Here is a 22,983-nt window from a genome sequence, read left to right on the forward strand (position 1 = left end):
CTACTTGTGATCTCTGTCTGTCAAATAAATAAAATCTTTAGAAAAAATTTTGAGCCAACTTTTTATAATACTCTCAAAAACACCATTTTGGTGCATGCATTTTCTAAACATAATATTTATTATTGCTGAAAATTCTGTTGAGATAATTTTCTATACTTAACCATTTCCCAATGTTTGATTTGTTTATTCTGTTGAATATTTTTGTTTTATTTTTAATATTAAAATAATGATAAACATCTTTGTTGCAATTTTTGATGAGTTAGTATTTTGATTTATGTATAAAAACATGTATTAGATTTGGAATTACTCTGTCAAATAATGGGATTATTTTAGTCTTGATAGATATTTTTAGTTTTAATAGTCCCTGCTTCCAGGGTTAGCCTTTAGCAAAATTATGAAATTGGGTGACTTTAGCTTGTCTTTTTTTCTGTAACTTTCTATTCTGCAGATCATTTATTTTTGGTGTATCCCAAATTCCTTCCCATTTTCAAGTGTCCAATGCTTTTCTGCTCCTTTCTCCCAATTTTATCCTGCTTTAAAAAATGGAATTAATTTTAATAATTTATGTCACTTTAAAATTAAGTCAATACTTCTTGGCTCCCAGAGAATATTTGGAGAGGTAATGTACCTTCGTTACAGACTTATTTTAAATATCAGGTTTGTCACTTACTTGCTATGCAAGTTGAGGGAGTACTTTAAATTTCTGTCTGGTGTTCTCATCAATAAAATGAAGACATGATCACCTTCAAGTCAGAATGGCTATGAGGATAAAACAAAATAATTATTTAAAAATTTTAGCATTCTGAAAAAAAAATTTTGCATTCTGCTAGGCCAAGAGTAAGCATTTAATAGATTCTAGACATTAGTCATAATTATCATCTGCACTTTAACTTCTTTTATAATCATAGAATGAAAATGTTATTCCCCCAGAGAGGAAATTTAGGAACTCACTTCAGCTTGAATATCATATAATATCCTTCTAGTATTTATTCAAAATATTTTGATGAATTTTCTTTCCTTACCATCCATTAGAGGATCTATAATGTCCTTGAAGTTATATAATGTGAATACTCCTCTACTACACTACAAAAGATGGCCACAATGCCAGACTAAGGTCCTTAAAACATCTTTACTCTCAAAAATATTGACATAACTTTAAATATTTGATATTACACAAAACACAATTTTTTACACAAATATGTATTGAAATAAAGGAAGGGTGACATTGCCAGGTCTGTTCTGAGTCATTAAGACATATATTTGATATAAATCTAAAAAAAAAAAAAGTCTTCAGAGACATGTATCCAAGAATTAACCAATATAAACAGTATATACATTTTTTTAAAATAAATTTTATTTTTTAAATTTCTTTTCAGTGTACCAGAATTCATTGTTTATGCACCACACCCAGTGCTCCATGCAATACGTGCCTTCCATAATACCCACCATCAGGCTCACCCAACTTCCCACTCCTGCCCCTTCAAAACACCTCAGATTGTTTTTCAGAGTCCATAGTCTCTCATGGTTCACCTCCCCTTCCAATTTCCCCCAACTCCCTTCTCTCTAACTCCCCATGTCCTCCATGCTATTTGTTATGCTCCACAAATAAGTGAAACCATATGATAATTGACTCTCTCTGTTGACTTATTTCACTCAGCATAATCTCTTCTAGTCCTGTCCATGTTGCTATAAAAGTTGGGTATTCATCCTTTCTGATGGAGGCATAATACTCCATAGTGTATATGGACCACATCTTCCTTATCCATTCATCCGTTGAAGAGCATCTTGGTTCTTTCCACAGTTTGGTGACCGTGGCCATTGCTACTAAGAACAGTGGGGTACAGATGGCCCTTCTTTTCACTACATCTATGTATATACATTTTTAACAGTGAGGGATTAAAGAAAAAATACCCCAGTTTCTTTGGGATATTAAAAATAATTAGTTGTGACAATTATAACTAACATATTCTATTCTTTTGCTTACTTTTAAAATGGGGACCCTTGCTTTTACTCACATGCTTCTTCAAAACAAATATATAAAACAGTAGCATGTAGAAATTAAGTCAGTTTCATCAAACATGAATATTTCCCCTAACAACCTCACAGAGTTAAAGCATATCTTAATCTTTTGATTAGGCAGTAAGGCAAGTAAAAATGCAAAGCAAAGCAAATACTACTGGCTTATATAGTTAGAGGGCCAGGGGAAAAGGGGATGAGCAGAAGTTGGAGAAGAGAGCAAAGCTAGACAGAAATGAAAGCATTTTTTTATGGTTATGTCAGTATTTTCTACTACAGATACCCAATATCTGCAGGCTTATAACTTTGTTCTAATAATTCATCTGCAAAGTGGTAAAGAGGGTGGCAATGTGGGAATAAGAATTGTGTGCATGTTTTTATAGAAAGATTATAACTACTGAATTAAAAATCACTTAGTTATTTCAGTTACAAAAGTCAGAACAAAATAAAATTCATGCTTGTGTTCAAAACCTCTGAATAGCTTGTATGAATCCTCATAAAGAGAAGAATATTATGCATGGCATAAAAGATTAATATTTGTTATTTCCTTTTGCTGTCTCCTTTGTTTTATAATGTCACCTATTGAACAAATTCAATAAGGGACATTTAAATAAACTTCATCTGCTGATTAAAAGTTTCCAACAGTTATGAGCTCAGAGACATTGAAAGTTTGTAAACTGTCACCATAACACTGAGCTTTACTGACATGGAACTCTGCATCTGTCTTGTCTTTCTCAAGCCACTCCTCAGAAATAGACATTCCTAATTGCACATGACATTTTTCTTCCCTCCTTGGAGATTGCATCTACTTCATGACATCAGCTGCTATGGTGAATGGTACCATGTTTCTCAAACCTTGCTGGAATTTTCTCCAGCAGAATGAATCCATTTTCTCATAGCAACTTTGATATCCTGGTTAGAACTCAACCTACTTTGTTAGAGTGCCAGTACCTTTTCAGTGTCCTCTCGCAAAATATCTGTGACTCTCTGCCCAGGTTTCATCTTAGTTCATGCATTCAAGGGGCTGGCTGGGAATGCCAGCTTTCTAGAAATCCTCAGCCAAGAGGGGATGGGAGTTGGAAGACATTCCAACTTCATCAGCATTCAAGGGGGCCAAATCTCATCCATGTTTAATACTGTCTTCTGGAGATCCCTGTCAGGATTGAGCCACTCTTGCCACAGTATTGCTTGCTTGTTCATATACCTCTTACTGGTTTTCTTCCTTCCTGTTCACACTTTCTTATTCTTCTCCTGGCATTTTCTGGGAGTGGCCTCCCAAATAAATGACTTTCTCTTCAATCTTTGTCTCAGCATCCACTTCTTGGAAATCCCAAGCTAAGATAGTATCAGAAGGGGTCCTAGGAAGCAGAACCTCAGGGTGGCATGCTGGAATTGATCCCTTGTTGGCTAGATGATATCCACTGATGGTGGTAAGAATGGTATTGTTGATGACTCTTGGCCTATTGTAACATCATGATTGCTAAGACTTGCACACATGGGGAACTGGGATGGCATATAGGTACAAGAGCTGGAATACCCTACTGAGATGGCAAAAAAGGCAATTATAAGGATTGTGGATTCTGATGGCTGTTGTTACTTGTGACTGGAACCCTGAAGAAAGAAAGCTGCAATCTGAGGTCAGTCAACTATCAACTGGAGGCATAGTGTGAACGTCAGAATGTGACTTGGCAGCTTATTAGGAGATTCTCCTACTCCAGAATCAGAGGGCAGAATGTGCTGAGCATCACTACCCAGATTTGGTTGTAAAAGTGGTGGAGTTACAAAGGAAGGTGAATATAACTCCCCAGCAAATCTTCTATGCTACAAGTAAGCCCTGAAAGAGAAAGAGTAGAACCCTAGCAAATGGAAATAAGCACTTCAAAAATCTTGAGCCCATAGACCTGCTCTCTTTCACCTTCATTTCTTCTACCAATAACTGCGGTCAAGTCTCATCATGGCCCAAGCTAGAGAGTTCTGTTTCTGCCATACCAGACAGATAAGTACCAGTAGAAAATGGGAAAACATGCTTGGGAAAGGATCTTGTGGCTCTGGACTGGAGGGACCGTCACTAAACTTTTATTTTATTTTTAATTTTTTTTATTAACATATAATGTATTATTAGCTTCAGGGGTATAGGTCTGTGAATCATTAGTCTTACACAATTCACAGCACTCATCATAGCACACACCCTCCCCAGTGCCCATAACCCAGCTACCCTATCCCTACTCCCTCATCCCCCAGCAACCCTCAGTTTGTTTCATGAGATTAAGAGTCTCTTTTCATTTTTCATTTCATGTTTCATTTTTCCCTCCCTCCCCCAGTACCCTCCACCCTGCCTCTTAAGTTCCTCATATCAGAGAGATCATATAATTGTCTTTCTCTGATTGACTTATTTCACTTAGCATAATAATAGAGGGGATTTTATTGAGGCCCTCTCCTGTATCTGAATTTAATGTCCTGGCAAGGGTACCGGAATCGATCCTAAAACCCAGGTGAGATGATTCTCTGAAGCTTGGAAACAATAGCCTGTAGGAAACAGGTTAAGTTACTGGAAATACCTTGGTAGAATATTAAGAGTCTCGTGGAAAGTCTTAGAATAGTGAGCAATATGGAAAAACCAGAGAATTCTCTAGGGCATGATATATCCCACAAAGGTAACTACAAGTTATATAAACCAGGAGTCCAAACCCCACATCACCTACTTCTGTGCTGACATTTCTCCCATGACCTCATAGGTTACTCTCAGTGATGAGCTGATAAAAGAGGAAAGTTCTGTCCTGGTACATGTGTGGATATGTTAGTATAAGCTGGAATGAACTGCCGCCACATCAAATCCTCACTGAGGGGTTACCTCAAATGAGAGGGGTGATGATGAAATTGTTCCAGAATTTTGGGCAATACACCTGCTCACCAACTTGCGTGGAGGGATATGAGGCCTCAGCTAAGACTCTAAGGACCCCTTGGCTGTGGCAAAAGGTTTGGCTGGTTGTCCAATGCTCTTGGAGGGAGAAAGATGAGAATAGAGACAGAGAAAGGCAGGTGTAAAGGCACGTGGATATATCTGTGGGAGGGCATATATACAAAGTATGTTAATCTTTGGTTTACATGTCAATGCCTATCAGAGACCATTTGCTGCAGGAAAGGCACTGAACTATTAGGTAAACAGGATAATCATCCAGTGGATATCAGCCAGCCTCTATCCATTGTGTGGTTTTACCAGCACACAATGGCCTCTGATTGATGTAGCCATGGTGGCAGGGATGAAAACTGCATATGTGTGCAGCAGGGTGGGTCTTTCTCATCCAAGCTAATTTAGCTACTGCTGCTTCTGAACATCCATCCTGTTAGCAGCAGAGAACAATAATGAGCACTCCATGTAGTACCACATATGAAGTAGTACTAGCCACTTTGTGACAAGTAGATCATACTGGTCCATTGTATTAGGTATTTTTTTTTATGCCTGCTGTAACAAATTACTACAAACTCAGTGGCTTAAAACAACAGAAATGTTATTCTGTCACAGTTCTGGAAGCCAGAAGTCTGAAATCAATGAGCCAAATTCAAAGTGTAGGCAGAGTTGTGCTCTCTCTGGAGGCTTTATGGGAAAGTCCTTTCTTTGTTTCTTCCAGCTTCTGGTGGCTGCTGGCATTCCTTGGTTTGTGGCACATCACTCTGATCTGCCTCCACATCACACTGCCTTCTTCTCTGTGTGTCAAATACTCCTTTTTTTCTCTCTTACCACATGCAATTGCATTTAAGGCCAACTGGGATAATTCAGGATAATTCTCCACCCAAGATCCTTAATCACATCCATGAAGATTTTCCCCCATACAATGTAACATTTACTGTTTTTAGGGATTAGGACCTGATATATTTGAGGACCATTATTCAGCCCTCTCTAACCGTTCTACTCAAGATGAGGCAGAAATCCATTCTTGTTGGGGTTGGGGTTGGCATGTATTCCTGATAAGGGTTTAGCTTTCTTGCCTTCAGGGGTGTGGCCAAGACTAATATCTGAAGGCTCACGGAGTATCCAATCTACCATTATAGAATGCCACATAACACAACCTCAGACCTAGGGATCCACCTTCTGGTGAAATTAAGATGTATGTGCATAGTTCTATGTGATTCCCTGGTCCTACTGTATACCTTATTACCTGGTCTATTTTCATGTTGAAGCAACAAAAGTAGAGTTTAGGGATAATAGGTAATAGGTTTGGGACACTGTTCAAGATTCAAGAAATGGGGCGCCTGGGTGGCTCAGTGGGTTAAGCCGCTGCCTTCGGCTCAGGTCATGATCTCGGGGTCCAGGGATCGAGTCCCGCATCGGGCTCTCTGCTCAGCAGGGAGCCTGCTCCCTCCTCTCTCTCTCTCTCCCGCCCTCTCTCCCACTTGGGATCTCTCTCTGTCAAATAAATAAATAAAATCTTTAAAAAAAAAAAAAAGATTCAAGAAATGTGTGAATCTACAGCCATTATATATGGTACTGTATCCTCCATAGGTAGAGTACACAGATTTGGGAACAAAAATGTGTAAGTAGGAGGTAACTTTATCATTATTCCTCCCAGGGAGCCCAGGGGGGATTTGTGCTTTCCATTCCTCCAAACTTAGGTTCAGTGAACTAGAAATCATAGTTCCTGGGTGTGGGTGTCAAATCTACCAAGAGACACAGTAAAGTCCACTAAAACTCAAGTCAAAGATACTGACTGACCATTTAAGTTCTTCATGACTGTAGGGTACTTACTATATGACCATAAGGGCTTGACCCTGATGAACATGAGCAGATAGGGTTGTTCCTACATAATAAAAGCAGAGAAGAGTTTTTGTAAAACTCAGGAGACTCACAGGGTGCCCGATGATGCTTCCTGCCCAGTAATAAACGAGAATAGGCCATTGCCTCAACAATGGCCTAAAAAGGACTACCCTCTTGTGACCCAACTCTACAGGGCAGGAAACCTGGACCAGCACTTGTGTTGGTCAGTGTAATGTGAGTCAGGAATGTTGATAGAGGAAAGAAATGATAAATCTAATTCAGGCTTCAAAATCAGCTACAACAGTGTGATGCTCCCACTGAAAAACTTTACTTCTAAATTTTTAAAAGAAATGATGACTGACCACTATCTTAAAGAAGCAGTACTGGGATAGAATAAACTGAATGTGGGTACAAGTGGATCTGAGTGGTGCAAGGGGTGTATTATAACAGATTCTCAGTGCTCAACTCATATCCCATTGGCAAAGAGTGTTTGTTTGAACGTTATGCTCTGTATCAAAGGTATGAGAAATATTATTCCATGGTTAAATATGCAAATGACAACCACGGTGCTTGGTAGAATAATAGATACTTAGTAAATGTTTGCTGAATTAATAAATGGATACATGGATGCATTTGCATGTAGATGACTTCCGTGGTAATAAAATTATAAAATGGCTCCCTTCATCTCTGCTCCCTTTGCGCATGTTACTCCCCTGATTATGCTAGGTTACATGTCAAAAGGAATTTTGTAGATATGATTAAGGTTATTAATGAGCTGACTTTAAAATATAGAGAATATCTGGGTGGGTCTAATTAGGGATCTATTCACATCAGCCCTTTGAAAGCAGAGTTTTCTCTGGTTGATAGCAGTAAAGAAGTCAGAGAGATTGAAAATGTGAGAGGGATTCAAGTGAGGGTGTTCCTCTGATGTTGGCTTTGAGATGGAGGGATGCTGGGCAAGGACCGAGAGTGGTCTTTGGTTACGGAGAGCAACTCCTAGTCAACAGCCAACAAGAAAAGGAACTTCGGTCCCATAACCTCAAGGAATTTTGTTCTGTCAACAGTATGAATGATGCTGGAAGCGGATTCTAACCCAGAACCTCCAGAAAAAAGCGTAGCTTTGATTTCAGCCTTCTGAGACCCCCCTGCAGAAAAGTATACCAATGTTCAGAACTGTGAGGTAATATGTTTGTGTTATTTCAAGCCCCTAAGTTTGCAGTAATTTCTTATACAGCAGTAGAAAACTAATGAGACTTCCAAACTAATAAGCCTAGCCCCAGATCTAGGTTCAGGCTTTAGTCTTGAATGTACCTCCGAGTGCCAGACTTCTTGAGAATATTTTAATGTCATCTAAAATTCAATATGCATAAAGTAGAATCTATCATAGTCTATGACTACTAACTCACCCAGAGATCCAGTCTTCTGAGAATTCCTAAGTGACCTACACTTTTTTCAATAGTGTGGCTCAAAACCTCTGAGCTTTCACCCAATTCCAGGTGGCTTTTGTAACTTACTGTAGTATTGTCAAATTCTAGTCTTCTATCACCTTCAACAATTTTGTTACATTCTCAAATCAACTGCATTGCTATCTTCTTAATTTTTTTCTTTAAATCCACTCTTCTTTTATTTAATTAAATTTACTATAAAAGTTAAGGATATATCACTACCATAAATGGTAAACTAGTATCACTGACCATAAATAGAGGGTAACTGTAAAAATAAATACAATGAAAATAAACTTTTAAATTTCAGCTAGATACTGCTGGCTGCTGAAGGCTTTGAACATAAGGCCTGCTCACTCTTTGTTTAAAAAAGGAGATTAGCAAATGTTAGAGAGGTGTTAAGTCAAAATAGCTCAAATAGCTCAAATTGAGAATTTCTTCTTGACATAATTAGAGGGATTGAAAGAGATTTAAATGGAAATAGCATTTTTCCTATGTGATAGTTACATTCTTCAATGCCTTTCCCACTGCAATTTAAGTTATCTTAAATATCACCTCAAATCTTCTTGGATACCTTGTGGTAAGAGACCCATATTTTGTAAAACATTCTTATAGTGATTAAATATTAGCTTTCCATCAAAGAGAACTGTATAACATTGGATATGTACTGGGCAAATCCTCAAGACATGTCATTGTTATCATCAACATCAACATCATCATCATCATCATCATCATCATCATCATCATTGCCTCTACCCGTCTCTATATTCTTTATGTCAAATCACTTTAACTCTCTATAGAACGTATCAGTGGTATCTCTTACAATGATTGCTTCCCCTCCTTTACCTTCCAAAGGTTCATTTTGGATGATCATATATTCTCTTCTAATCCGTACTGTTGCTGATAATCCTCCACATTACCACTAGCTATCCTTTCAAAACTCATACTTGATCATTTCCATCTTCTGAATAATGTACGATGAGAGTGTTACATTAGGAATGTCATGGTCTACCGAGTAAAGCAAATTTCTGCATCATCCCCACTCACTTCCTAGCACATCAGCTTATTTTATTCTCCTCGAGGCCATTGATCACTATGTTTGAATTTTCTGATTTATTTTTTGGTGGCTTTATTTAAAGTCAGTCTCATTTAACTAGAACATAAGCTCAGAGAGTGACAACCTGGTTTGTCTCAGTGGTCAGTTTATCTGCAGCATCTACAACAGTGCCTGTCACTTACTAGGTTTTCAGTGACATTAGACAAGTTACCAGATTTAACCCCCCTAAACTGGGTTTCATAATCTGCTAAATGGAGATAATAATGCTTAGCCTAAGAAGGTGGTTGTGAGGATTGAATGAGAGTACTTATGTAAATGATCTGGTACAGCAACAGAAGCTATTATTAGCATTGTTTCTGTTGTTTTTATTTTACTTTTTTTATTTTTTAAATTTAAATTCTTGTTGTTTTTAGAAAAAGGTCAATCTTAGACTAGTATCCAAAGATTTCCCAATTTATGTCATCAAATTTTAATTATACTTCTCAGCTCCTTTCTTCACATTACCCTAATATTCTAGCTCTTATTGTAATATTTATTTATTTATTTTTTAAAGATTTTATTTATTTATTTGACAGAGAGAAATCACAAGTAGTCGGAGAGGCAGGCAGAGAGAGAGAGAGAGAGGGAAGCAGGCTCCCTGCTGAGCAGAGAGCCCGATGCGGGACTCGATCCCAGACCCTGAGATCATGACCTGAGCCGAAGGCAGCGGCTTAACCCACTGAGCCACCCAGGCGCCCCTGTAATATTTATTTATTGAGTGTTTATCTAAGGATAGATTCTGGGTAAACAAAATAAAAAGACTTGGTTTCTGCCCTCATAGAGATGTAAGATAGACTCATAATGAAAAAAAAAAAAAAATCATGTGATAATAACCATAGTGAACTAATTCACAATATGTAGTGGAAAACATTACAGAAATAGTGTCCAGGGCTACCTGGCTAGGAATGGGTATGGGGTGGGGCAAACAGAAGGAGAGGATTAAAATGAGTAAGCAATGACTCACCATTTTTCTAACTTCCATGCCCTAGCTCCATGATAGGGCTTTACTGCCCTCTGGATGCCTTTGCCTCCAACTTAAAGGTCATGGGATTTCCCGGAAACTCCCTATTAGAATTTACAGTAACTTTTCCTTTACTTCTCTACCTCTCAGTTCACACATCTTTGAGGTGATGCGCTCCCTCCAGATTCCATGCTGTCATATTCAATTTTACATCTTTTGTCCATTTCACAAGATTCCAAGTTTCCAAGGCATGGTGAAATTTTTTTTTTTTATCTTCTCTATAGACTTTATGGTTATTTTGGAATTTTTTTTGCTAAAGCCAGAACTTCCCTTCTCTTGGGGTCTGCAAGGCCCAAATCCATCCCCTTTGGTTTATTGTAAACTACTGATATTTTTGTCTATAATTATGTGCCTTCTTGTAAAATATTAATTTTATGAAAGTAGCCATATAGAACTCCTTCTGTAATGGGCTAGAATGAGGATTTAAAACATAGAACAAGTCAATAGGCACAACCCAGGGCAAACTCTAAACTGGTACTTGAGTTTAAATGAGACTGAATATGGGCAGAAGAATAAATGTGGGAGAAAACAGAAGTGAGTGAAAAATGGTTGTGGCAAACTTACCAGCTGTTATTTATAGTATGTGCCAAGTATAAATATGTCCTTGCAAAACTTGAAGAGATGAGTCGTCAGTTATTTCAAGACAAATTTCTGACTTGCTTTATATTATTTAAGAATATTTTATGAAAAGAGTCTTAAAATGCTGTGTATATATGGAGATATATGAAAGGACATTATGACATGACCAGTGAGACTGGATTAAAGAGTCAAAACTTGTGGTCATCAACTCCTTCTGGTTTCATACATAAGTTTCTCTGAAATAATATGGGAATCAATATATTGGATTTATAGTAATCATAGCACCTCCTAGTTTAACACGTTTATCAGGTTAATTTCAGAGAGCTGTTGGTCTATAGCTTTTAACAGGTCAGATCAGAGCCAAGGAATTTCTGCCCTAAATATATACATTATAGTCACTATACATATTTTGTTTTATGGATACTATTTCTTTTGTCCCTAATGGTGGTTGTACAAATTTGTGAAATGTGTTAGTCACAGGAGGTATGAACTCCCAGTAAAACCAATAGTGACCTTCTGCTCTATATATTCAATGATGTTTTTAATGGGTAAGGAATTGTGGTCGGGGCAAGGGTAAACAGAAAGGAATACAACCAAATCCCTCTCTTCAAGAAGCCTACAGAAACAAAGAGAAGCTAATGTAGAAAATATAGAAAAGGGGAAAGTAGAAAAGCCAACACCTGATAATATGAATTTATATTCAAGCAGTGGATGTTCTCAATGTCTTCACAGCATCATATGGTAGGGAGTACAACCTTCAGTAGGTAGCAGTTAAGGACAATTTTACTAAGGAGACAGCAGATTGAGTCTTAAGTTGTAAATATGGGGAACCGCTTAAGAGAATGAGGAAAGGGAAAGTCTTCCAAGCAGGAGAGGTCATATAACGAAATGCCGTATGTGCCAGATAGAGTGTTAGGCAGTAGAAATATAAAGACCAAGATGATGCAGTTTCATAATTTAAGGTATATATGGCTTTGACAAAGTTAGTGATAAAGACATGTATATGTAAACAATTCACCTGAAAGATAGTCATAATAGCATAGTTATCTTGCCTAGACTGAACAGCCACTCTGAAGACAGAGTGGGCCAGGGAGTCCTGTAGAATGGAGCCTGGAAAGAGAAAGTTTACAGACAAGTTTTTGGGATAGAGAAGGGGTAAGGCCAGGGTCATATACACAGTTATTGCTTAGTTTTGGCTCCTTTAGAAGCAGAACATGAACTAAAGATTTGATTGCATGTAGTCTAGGAAACACCAAGAGGAGAAGATGAGGCTGATAGAGAGTGCATTCCGTGTCAGGCTGGTTTCTGGCAAAACCAAACCAAACAAACCCCCCCCCCCACCAAAACAAAACAAAACAAAACAAAAATCCTTAGAAGAGATGACATAGTTGAATTTAGTAGTTGGGAAAAGTTTAAGAAAATGACTATTCTTCAGTATAAAAGAAAAGCCAGTAGAAATAAAGTTTTAATATCCAAAGTTCCTAGAATGTATGTAATATATATGTATATGTATTTTAAAAGATTTATTTATCTGAGAGAGAGAGTGAAAGAGCATGCGTGGGAGAGGGACAGTGACAGGGAGAGAGAATCTCAAGCAGACTTTGAGCTGAGCATGGAACCCAAAGTAGGGCTCAGTCCCACAACCCTGAGATCATGACCTGGGGTGAAACCAAGAGTTGGATCCTTAATTGACTGAGCCATCCAGGAGCACTTCCCTCAATGTATTTTTTGCTCAGTATTTACACATGAAAATTTTGTATTTATATTCATTCAGTTCAATATAACATAAAAAACTCATAGTGTGAAGGAAAATTTGCAAGTTATATTCCAAATAAAATTTATAGAATTTCATAATGTCATGTAGATGTGTCAACAAATGAGACGTGTGGGATTTGGGGATTAAATAGGCTTTGTGTGTTGACCAGCCAATCCATTTTTGATCCAACTGAATTATATATGAAATTTGAAAATAAACCTGTTTGTAAGTAAGATGTTACTATTGATCCCCATACTTCCCCTCTTTATTAGCAGTTCAGGGTACTTACCCCCTTTGGACTTAAGGTAAGCATTGTTAGCAAAGGAAATTGGCCTTCCTTTTTCCTGAAAGATTCTTCTCTTCTGTTTTGGGAAGAATTAGGTGAGGGAGAAAATGTCATTCTACCTTGTTTCCTCTAGAATCTCTTACCTAACTCTGATCTTTCCTCTGTAGAGGCACCTCTAAGCACTGATGCTGTCAGCCTCTACTTTATAAAGATGTACTTCTCTGACGTTTGGCTTTGTAAGTGTTGTTTAGTATTTTTCTTCTGTATATGTGTTCTGCTTCCCCAAGTAGGCTGTTCGATCCTTGAGGGAACTTGTCTCTAATTTTGCATTCCCATACAGTTCTGTAGGCAGTTGGTTCTCAGTAAGTGCTGGTACGCTGAACTCTGAGGTTTCAAATGTATAGGAAGCACACATTCGTAGGTACCTTCACCTTAGCCAAAGAAAGAAGAGAACTATCATGTTTCCAAGCAGGGTTTATAAGCATTTCCCACCCTTGCATCGAAGGACCTGAGTTTTTACTAATAGAGGTAGAGGAAAAGATTTGTTCACATTTGTCCCTGATCATTATTTTAGTCGGTTGTAGGACAGCTTGTGGGCATCATGCTTGCAGTAGGGGCTGAGCACATGGGACAGAAGGCCAGGGAAATACTGCACACTATTTGGTGCCAAATGCTAACTGGAAGTAAAGATAAAGTTACCGTGTTCCGTACTTCTCCTGTGAAACCTACTATTTGTGTGATAAGGAAAAAAGGGAAGGATGTAGGAGTACTATAGGTGTCAGAAAACTATAACCTGGGGGCCAAATCTGGCTCATAGCCTGATTTTGTAAGTAAACTTTTAATGGAACACAGCCACGTCCGCTCATTTACATATTGCCCATGGCTTTGGAGCTACACTGCTTAGATGTGCACTAGTTCACAAAGGATTATGATCCCTAACAGAAAAAGTTAGCTGATACTCAGAATACTACATCCATGGAATTTTTTCTTAAATCTTGACTTTTGAGTATTGCTTTAAAATAAATACATAAATATGGGCATTACGGAGGGTGCTTGGTGGGATGAACACTGGGTGTTAGAAGTAAGTGATGAATCACTAAATTCTACCCCTGAAACCAGTATACACTATATGTTAACTAACTTGAATTTAAATAAAATCTTGAAAGAAAGAAAAAGAAGTATATAAATTATTGAAAATTGAAATGGTTGGTTTCTATTAAGCTAGAACTGAGAAAAAAATGCCTTTGAGTTCATGATTCCTTTGGTGGTGTGATTTGAGGCACACACTTGTCCCCAAAGACCTACCTGCCACTGCAGACTTGAGGAATTTGAGGAATCTGCCACTGCAGACTTGCCCAAATTAGGCATAATATTTTAAAGTGTAAATGTACTTGAAAGAAGATGGTCATAATCTATTAACAGTCCTTGTTTGTGTGTGTGTGTGTGTGTGTGTGTGTGTGCATGTTGATCTCCTACTTCTCTTCCTTTCAAAATAAGAAGGGAAAATAACAGAGCAATCAATGGAAGAGTCGCAGGTTGAGCTCAAAATATGGAGGAAACAGTGAAGAGAGAATGGAACTAAAGTCACATATGTTACCTCACTCGACTTCGCAACAATTCTGGGAGCGTGGCAAGATATGATTACCCCAGCCTCGGATAAAAGAATGCGGGGTCTCAAAAATAAGGGAATTGCCCAAGATTAAACAGTTAATAAATAGCAGCAATGGTCTTCTAATTCTCCCTCTGAATTCTTAGGGTTTTTTCCCCATGATACTCCATTGCCTCTTCAACATCTCTGCCTCTTCCCCTGAGTCCATCATGCTACAGGTATAATTTCCTGTCTCCTAGAAATATGACTCTGCCTTCTGGAACTTAAAATCATTCCTATAAGAATTTTTGCTGTAACTTGGTCCCACCTAAAATCCCCAAATTAAAACCAAACACCCAAAATCTAAAGATGTTTCTTAAATTTAGTCTACTAAGCTAATAGCCAGTAATAATCACTCTGTCTCATCAAAAGTAATATAGGACATAGCTTTGTCTTGAATTAGAGGCGACACAAATCCTGAATTAAAATCAGGTAAACCATCTTTTTCATGCTAAGTCTCACAATTAAGAATGTATAATAATTAGGGGCGCCTGGGTGGCTCAGTGGGTTAAGCCGCTGCCTTCGGCTCAGATCATGATCTCAGGGTCCTGGGATCAAGTCCCGCATCGGGCTCTCTGCTTGGCGGGGAGCCTGCTTCCTCCTCTCTCTCTCTGCCTGCCTCTATGCCTCTATGCCTACTTGTGATCTCTGTCAAATAAATAAATAAAGTCTAAAAAAAAAAAGAATGTATAATAATTAGTTTCAAATTGGGGTAAATCATCAAAGAAAGTTAGGTATCCTGGGAGTTATTTACATGCGAACAGATGCCTATGGAAATTAAATGGAGTGTGGAAATTTCACAGCATGCTGTAGTAGAAAAGATAAATTAATAAAATGATCACATCTCAAGTTATGTCTGGTATGAAATAGAATTTTTATACATTTTAAAAGATTCCTATCTTCAGTAGTAGAAGCCAGAAGAAAGTGAAAATAGTTATCTCGATGAAAACAATCACAAAGAATACCAACACAAATACTTCTAACTTTTGTAGCAAACCCAGAAGACTTTATACACACACACACACACACACACACGGCAGAAATCGCTGACAATAATTTTAAAATATACAATAATCGTTCTTGCATGTATATTACTATTAGTTTGCAACTTGGGGATCTTTCTGGGTGTAATCTGAAACAGCTACTCCTCACGGAGGGCAGGAAGAGAGTAGAGAAGGAGGCTGACCACTCCTGGTGAGTAGGTGGGACCAGGCCAGTGGAAGCACATTCCAAAGACAGGAGGGAGGGAGGCACCTCTGCCTAGGTCTAGTCACATCCTCTTGATGACCTCCACCAACGGTTTTCATTATGCTCTGCTCCTGTTGAAACTGGAAGGCTGCTCCACAGGATACTGAGCCCTGACTTTCAGGTAGGATCTCATACACACACCCAGACAGATGGTTATCATAATGGTAGCAAACCTCAGAGCCTATCAGGCTTTGAGTTTTACCTAGATCAATCAAATCTCCATTTAAGCCTGTTTCTCTGCTCCATTGCCGAGAAATAAGATCAGGTAGAAAAAGCCACTTTCTTATACCCTTAGCTCAGATTTGCCATATAGTTTCTAGTTTTCTTTTGAATGCCTTGGCACAGAAGGTGATATTTAATCCTATACTCTTGGTTAACTTTGAAATGCCCTAATTAAGCATTCATACTTCAGGTGTGGCTAATTTGCATCAGACCAGTCTAATTAAAGTACTCTCTCCTGTTTTGGCTTCAGTTGTCTCACATAAGAGCAGTACAAGAAGGCTTAATAATTTACATGTTAGCTATTGGAAATTATTTTGCATTGGTGATATGAATGGGATTTCAATATAGGGACACTGGTTAGAAACAAATGAACAGTTAACTCTGGCCTTGTATGGGCAGAGTTAACCCTCCCCAAGGTTCTGTTTAGCCAAGTGCACTGCAGTTAACAAAGGTTCTGCGGTGGCATTCCCAAAGTCAGCTGACCCTGGCTACTAAAATGTAGTTCATGTGCCTCAAGTGAGTCTTTCATGCAGACTTCTTGTCCAAGGGATAGTACTTCATGAAACAAAAGATATGCCCTATTGGTTTGTTACTAACTGCCTGCATGTTTGGCAGTATTTGGTCTGAGAATTAAATTGTAATATACCACCTCAAAGTGAGGCAAGCTGATGTCAGAGACGATGCCATCAGCCTCCTTCTTTTGCACAAATTTCCATTTTTAACAGACTTTAGATTTTACACATCGTCCTTAGGTTGATATAAATGTCACCAAAAAATATACATGATAATAAGAATTTAAAGGAAAATAACATGAATTCATTTATTTAAAACAAAACAAAACAAAACAAAACAAAACCCGGTGGTAGGGCACCTGGGTGGCTCAGTTGCTTAAGCCCCTGAGCCTGCGACTCAGGTGATGATCCTGGAGTCCCTGGATCAAGTCCCACCTCAGGCTCCCTGCTCAGCGGGAGTCTGCTTCTCCCTCTGACCCTCCCACTTCTCATGCTCTCTCTCTCTTTTTATCTCTCTCAAATAAATAAATAAAATCTTAAAAAGAAAAACCCAGTGGTGTATGGAGGCTGTTCATTACTGGAAAATACTGAACAATTAAAAAAAAAGCAACAACACTGACCGGGCTTGAGTCTGTTTGCAACAAGGCCCCAATTAATTCCTATGTCTCCTATTTTTACAGCCTCTTAACTGGTGTCCTCACCTCTAGCTTCTTCATGTCTTAATCCAGGATATTATAACTAGTAATGATCCCTGAATGTTAATTTATTTTCCTCAGATTCAAGGTCCTCATTAACTGGGGTGACTATCAATTTCCTGGGACTGCTGTAACAAAAGACCACAAACTGGTGGGGGGGGGGGCTTAAAACAACAGAAATTTATTCTCTCCCAGTTCTGTAGGCTAGACATCCGCAGTCAAACTGTTGGCAGGGCTGGGCTCTCCGAAACTTGTAGGGGAGAATCCTGCCTTGCCTCTAATAGCTTCTGGTGATCTGGCAATCATTGGCACCTCTTAGCTTGTGGATGCCTTGCTCCAATTTCTCTTTCTGTTGTCACATGGCCGTCTTCCTTCTGTGTCTGTGTGTCTCTCTGTCTTCATGTGGTATTTTCCTCTCTGTGTCTATGCCCAAGTTTTCTTTTCTTTTCTTTTCTTTTTTTTTTTTAATAAGAACACAGTCATATTAGACTAGGACACTCTCTAATGACCTCATCTCAACTTGAGTATACTTAAACAGAGACCTTATTTCCAACTAAGATCACATTCACAGTTATTAGGAGTTAGGACTTCAGCATATCTTTTTAGGGGTCAAAATTAAACCCAAACAGTGACCTTATTTTGTTCAAGCCAGGTGACTTTTGAGAGGCAAAGGATATATGCAATTAGCAAGTATGTTGAAATAATAGGTGTAAGCTGGTGCTGTCCCAGGCGCACTGGGATGTAAGTTCACCCTATTCCCAATAAAAACTGGCGGATCTCAGCTGCTTGCGTTCCTCCAGCCTACATATTCCCTAACCTCTATTCTTGATGAGCCCTAGACAACAAATTGGCAAATATTTTCTGTAAAGGCCTGGACAGTATTTTAGGCACTGTGGGCCATAAGGCCTCTTTCTTAGCTACTCCACTCTAGGTAGTATATAAACAAGGGGATGTAGCTGTGTTCTAGTAAAATCTTATTTACAAAACCAGGCCCCAGGTGAATTTGGTCTGAGGGAATAATCTGGCAATGATTATCCTAGACCATGTAAGGAGGGAAGGGAAAAGAGAATGCTCTGTGAATTCCTGAAAGGGCTCTTTATAAAAAGGGGAGATTATTATCCTTTTCTTTGTGTTATGGACTGAATTGTGTTCCCTAACGATTCGTATTTTGAAGGCTTATTTCCCAGGACTTCAACATGTGACTTTATTTAAAAATAAGGTACATTTTAAATTCATCCACTGATTTTTTTTTTGTGAAGCAGTTTTTTAATAATCAAAATAATATATAATCAAATAAATAATCAAAATGTGAAATATATCCATCATTTCTGTATGTTGTCTTCTACTTAGAAAACCTTTGAATGTATAGTAATTCAATGAAGGACTATCCCATGTTTCCTTTTGGTATTTTTTGATGTCATATTTTGTCATTTTAATTTTTGATCTGTTTGCAATTAACCCTCATGTGAAGTACAAACTGTAGATGCAACTTTCTTTTTTTCCCAGATTGCTGTCCACTTTTCCCATCACTATTCTTTGAATCTTTTATTTTTTCCACAATTGGCTGATGATGCCACTCTTCATATTCTAAAGTTCTGTATGAATCATGTCTATTTCTAATATTCTTATTCCAGCCTTTCTTTTCCTCTGGTAGTATTTCATAGTTTAAATACAGAGTCTTTTTAGTACATATTTGGTATGGATAGTTCTCCCATATTGCTTTTCTGTTTTCAAGTTTTTCTATATATTCTTTTAATTTTAAAAGTTATCTTACTCCCCACTCCCAGAAGTAATCCTACTGGATCCATTTATAATTTCCTAGTTTTTAAAATGGCTTCTCTTGAACTTTCCAAATAGAATATTGCATTTTCTGAAAGTAGTGGTAATTTCATCTCAATTTTACTTTCTCTTGTTTAATTGCATTGGTGACTATCTCCCACAGAGTGTTAAATAAATAAAAAAAAAGATGAGAGTATCTCTGCCTTGATCCTGAATTTAACGTGAATTGTGTTTCCCCACTGCTTAGAAAAGTGGTCTGAGGGCGCCTGGGTGGCTCAGTGGGTTAAGCCTCTGCCTTCGGCTCAGGTGATGATCTCAGAGTCCTGGGATCGAGCCCCACATCAGGCTCTCTGCTCAGCAGGGAGCCTGCTTCCCCCTTTCTTTCTGCCTGCCTCTCTGCCTGCTTGTGATCTCTCTTTCTCTCTGTGTCAAATAAATAAATAAAATATTAAGAAAAAAGAAAAAGAAAAGTCATCTGAGACAGATAAATGTTTTCATGATGAGGACCTGTTCATTACTTAGTCAGCATGTCTTTCTTGGACACTTAATGTATGATAGGTGCTGTTCAAGGTGTTTGATATTTTTTAAAGAATCAAAAATGCAAAATTCTATGCTCTTGTGGCACTTGTATTCCAGTGCAGTGCTGAGGTAGAGACTTACTGTTCTCTTCTCCATCCTAGGTGCAAATGAAGACTTATTCCCCAGTATCCCTGCAGTTAATCAGGGGCACTAGCTGAATTATAGCTAATAGAATCTGATCAGAAGTGACATGTGTCCCTTGCAAGCCCTACCTCTCTCTTTCTCTTTGCTAATTGGAAGACCAGACAGAGGGGATCCAGTAAGAAATTCCAAGGATGCCCTGGGGGAAAGTTATCTTACAAGGAAAGGGTGCCCAGGGACTTAGTCAACACTTGGAAGTGGGAAGTAAAATTAGATTTATAGAAGTCAATGGCTTTTATAGAATGCACGAAAACAAAAATCAATTAAAAATATAATGGTAGAAAAGCTCTCATCTACAGTAATGTCAAAAAAGAAAAATGATCTAAGAATTAAACCTAATAAAAAATGTTCAAGAGCAATGTGAAAAAATAACCTTGAAGTGCATTTGCAGGACAAATGAGTGTGTATGAACAAATAGAGAGACTTACCATGTACTTTGATTAAAATCACCACCACAACAAAACTTGAAGGACAGCAATCGACTCTGAAAAGATGTGTGCATATATACCAGGGTGGTCAACTTGTTCTGATGTGCTCAGTAGTTTCCTGGTGTTAATGCTGGAAGCCTCACATGATCAGGAAATGCATCAGTTGTAGGTAAACCTGGAGAATTGGTCATCCTGACACAAGGGCATTTGTTGTAGCATTCGTCACAAGAGAAAAAGGCCCAAATCACTCAAAGGTCCATCAAATAGGTGCTGTTTGAATAAACACAGAACATCTGCAAGGGCATGCTCTGTAGCAGGTTGGAGAGATGGAGTGAAAGAGAGATGAACAAATATGGTTGATAGACATTTGTATGGAATGATTCATAAGATTTATTGCATGAAAGAGAAAAAGGGTCAGAAGAGAATGTTCATCATGCCACCATTTTATAAGACACTGAATGAAATATGAATACTTACATATTTACTTATATTTTCAAACGTAAAATGTTGTTTAACAATTAAAATGACTATTAAAGAGGAAAGGATAAAACCAATGAGGAGACAAATAAAAATTGTGTATCTCTGAATATACAACATTTTATAATTTTTACTTAGGAACCACCTATATTTACAAGCGATATTGAATCAAGAAGTGTGTGTGTGTGTGTGTGTGTGAATACGAATTGCTAGTAAATGTATATACATATATGAAGAAGAGGAAGGAGAAGAAAGAAAGCACCTTTGTAGATCTGTCACATATGATGAATGCTGAGAATTGACCATTGGTTTTAGAGATCTTGGAGGTCACTGGTGAACTTGACAAATATGCTTTTGTTGAAGTGGTGGAGATACAAAAACAAATGAATTGCTTTCAAGAGAAAATTGGAGGAGAGACAAGTACAGTAAGCATAGGCAACATTTTTGGAGAGGTTTCAGTGCCAGAGATAGCACAGAAATGACATAGTGACTATTCTAGGAGATGGTATCAGGAAATATTTTTATAAGATGAGACATAATACAGTGTGTTTTTCTGCTAATCAGAATGATCTAGTAAAGACAGGAAAAATGATGATGTAGACTAGATGGAAGGTAATTTTTGGAAAAATGTTTCTGAGCTGGTGACAGGTATGTTAGAAATTGGCCATTTCTGACAGATGTGTGACTCCTTATAATAGCAATGCATGCATGATTTCCCATCAACCTGGCCAAGAGATTCTCAGAAATGTCTTCCAGTCTGAGGCTAGTCAATTCTTGTTTCTCCTCTTGCCATTATCAGAGGTGTTCTACCTGCTTTGAGGTCTGAAACCTCCCCCTGTCTTCTCTTGCTCCATCACACTATATCTCTCATGGGCAGTTCTCCAATAGATTGTATACACTTCTAGTCTTGTTTGCACATCTGCTTCTTGGAGAACCTGGATAGAAGATACTTTCACACTTTGGAAGTATCTTCAGTAGCGCTTTATGAAATAGCCATTGGGTAAAATTTACTTTAATTTCTCTGTGGAAATCCAACATTTTATATGCTTGCTTTCTTTTAGATTAGTTTGGTAAATTATATTTCCTAGAAAATTACCTATTTTGTTCCAAATTTTTAATTTGTTTGTGCATAGTTAAACAAAATAGCCTTTTATGATTCTTTTAATTTCTTTCCTTACTGCATATATTGCTTATTTGTGCTTTCCCTACTTTTCTTGATTTGCTTAATTCAGAGATTATGTATGTCATTCTTAATAAAGAGATAGTTTGAATTAATAATGCTATTGACATCTGCTCTTATCCTTATCATTTTATTTTGTTTGTTGTGATTTTTTTCTCAAGTTTTAAGCGAAATAAGTCAAATATTTAAATTATTTATTTGTATTCTTTCCACTTATATACCATATGTCTTGATATGTATTTTTTAGTGACTATTTTCTAGATATTCTGCAATTTTGGTTAGTATTCCTTCTTTGACTTAACTGGTATAAGAAAGCATTTAAAAAGTTTTAGTAGATAAGGACGTTTTCTTTTTGATGTTATTATTGATGTCTAGATGTAGTCTCATCAGAGTACAGTATATCACTTGTCCTATTTCTGCATTTTGTAGTTTGTTGAGTTTTTTTGGTTGTTGTTGGTGACTAACGTTTTACTGGTTTTTAAAAATATTTTAAGATTTTTCAGAATGGGTATTTAAAAAGAACTTGTATTCTCTTCTTTAGTATTATAATATTTCATTTACTTCTTTACCATTTAAAACTATAAAATGCCTTTCTTTGTCTCCTTTAAAACTTATGATCTGAATTTGGCTTAAACTGATATATTAAGACTAAGTACCCTGATTCCATTTTGTTTGCATTTGTTTATGTAACTTTGCCATTCATTTATTTGTTAATTTTGTGGAGCCTCGGTCGAACAGAACTGGTCAGACATAATTATTGGTTGATGATGCATTATCACCACTTGTTCATGTTTGGACTTCATTTTTACTTATTCTTTACATAATGAACACCCAAGAACCCGCCACCCATCCCCAGAAGACATCTGTACAATTAGCTTACCGTTCATAGGCTCTTTCTCTATTGTGTTTCCACCATTCCCCTCTACCTTCAGGTATCCTGAATTCGGTATTTGTCACACTCTTTAAACACAATAGTTTAAATATATATTATTTAGTTTTGATAACTTTTGAACTTTTTGAAAGGGGTATTATGCTATTTGAGGTTGCGGATACAGGGAAACATGAACAGATTGTGAGCCAGTGTTAACATTCTACCATAGGTAAGTCACATGGGATGTAAACACA

Source organism: Mustela nigripes, chromosome X (assembly GCF_022355385.1).
Source record: "Mustela nigripes isolate SB6536 chromosome X, MUSNIG.SB6536, whole genome shotgun sequence".
NCBI classification, from domain to species: Eukaryota; Metazoa; Chordata; class Mammalia; order Carnivora; family Mustelidae; genus Mustela; species Mustela nigripes.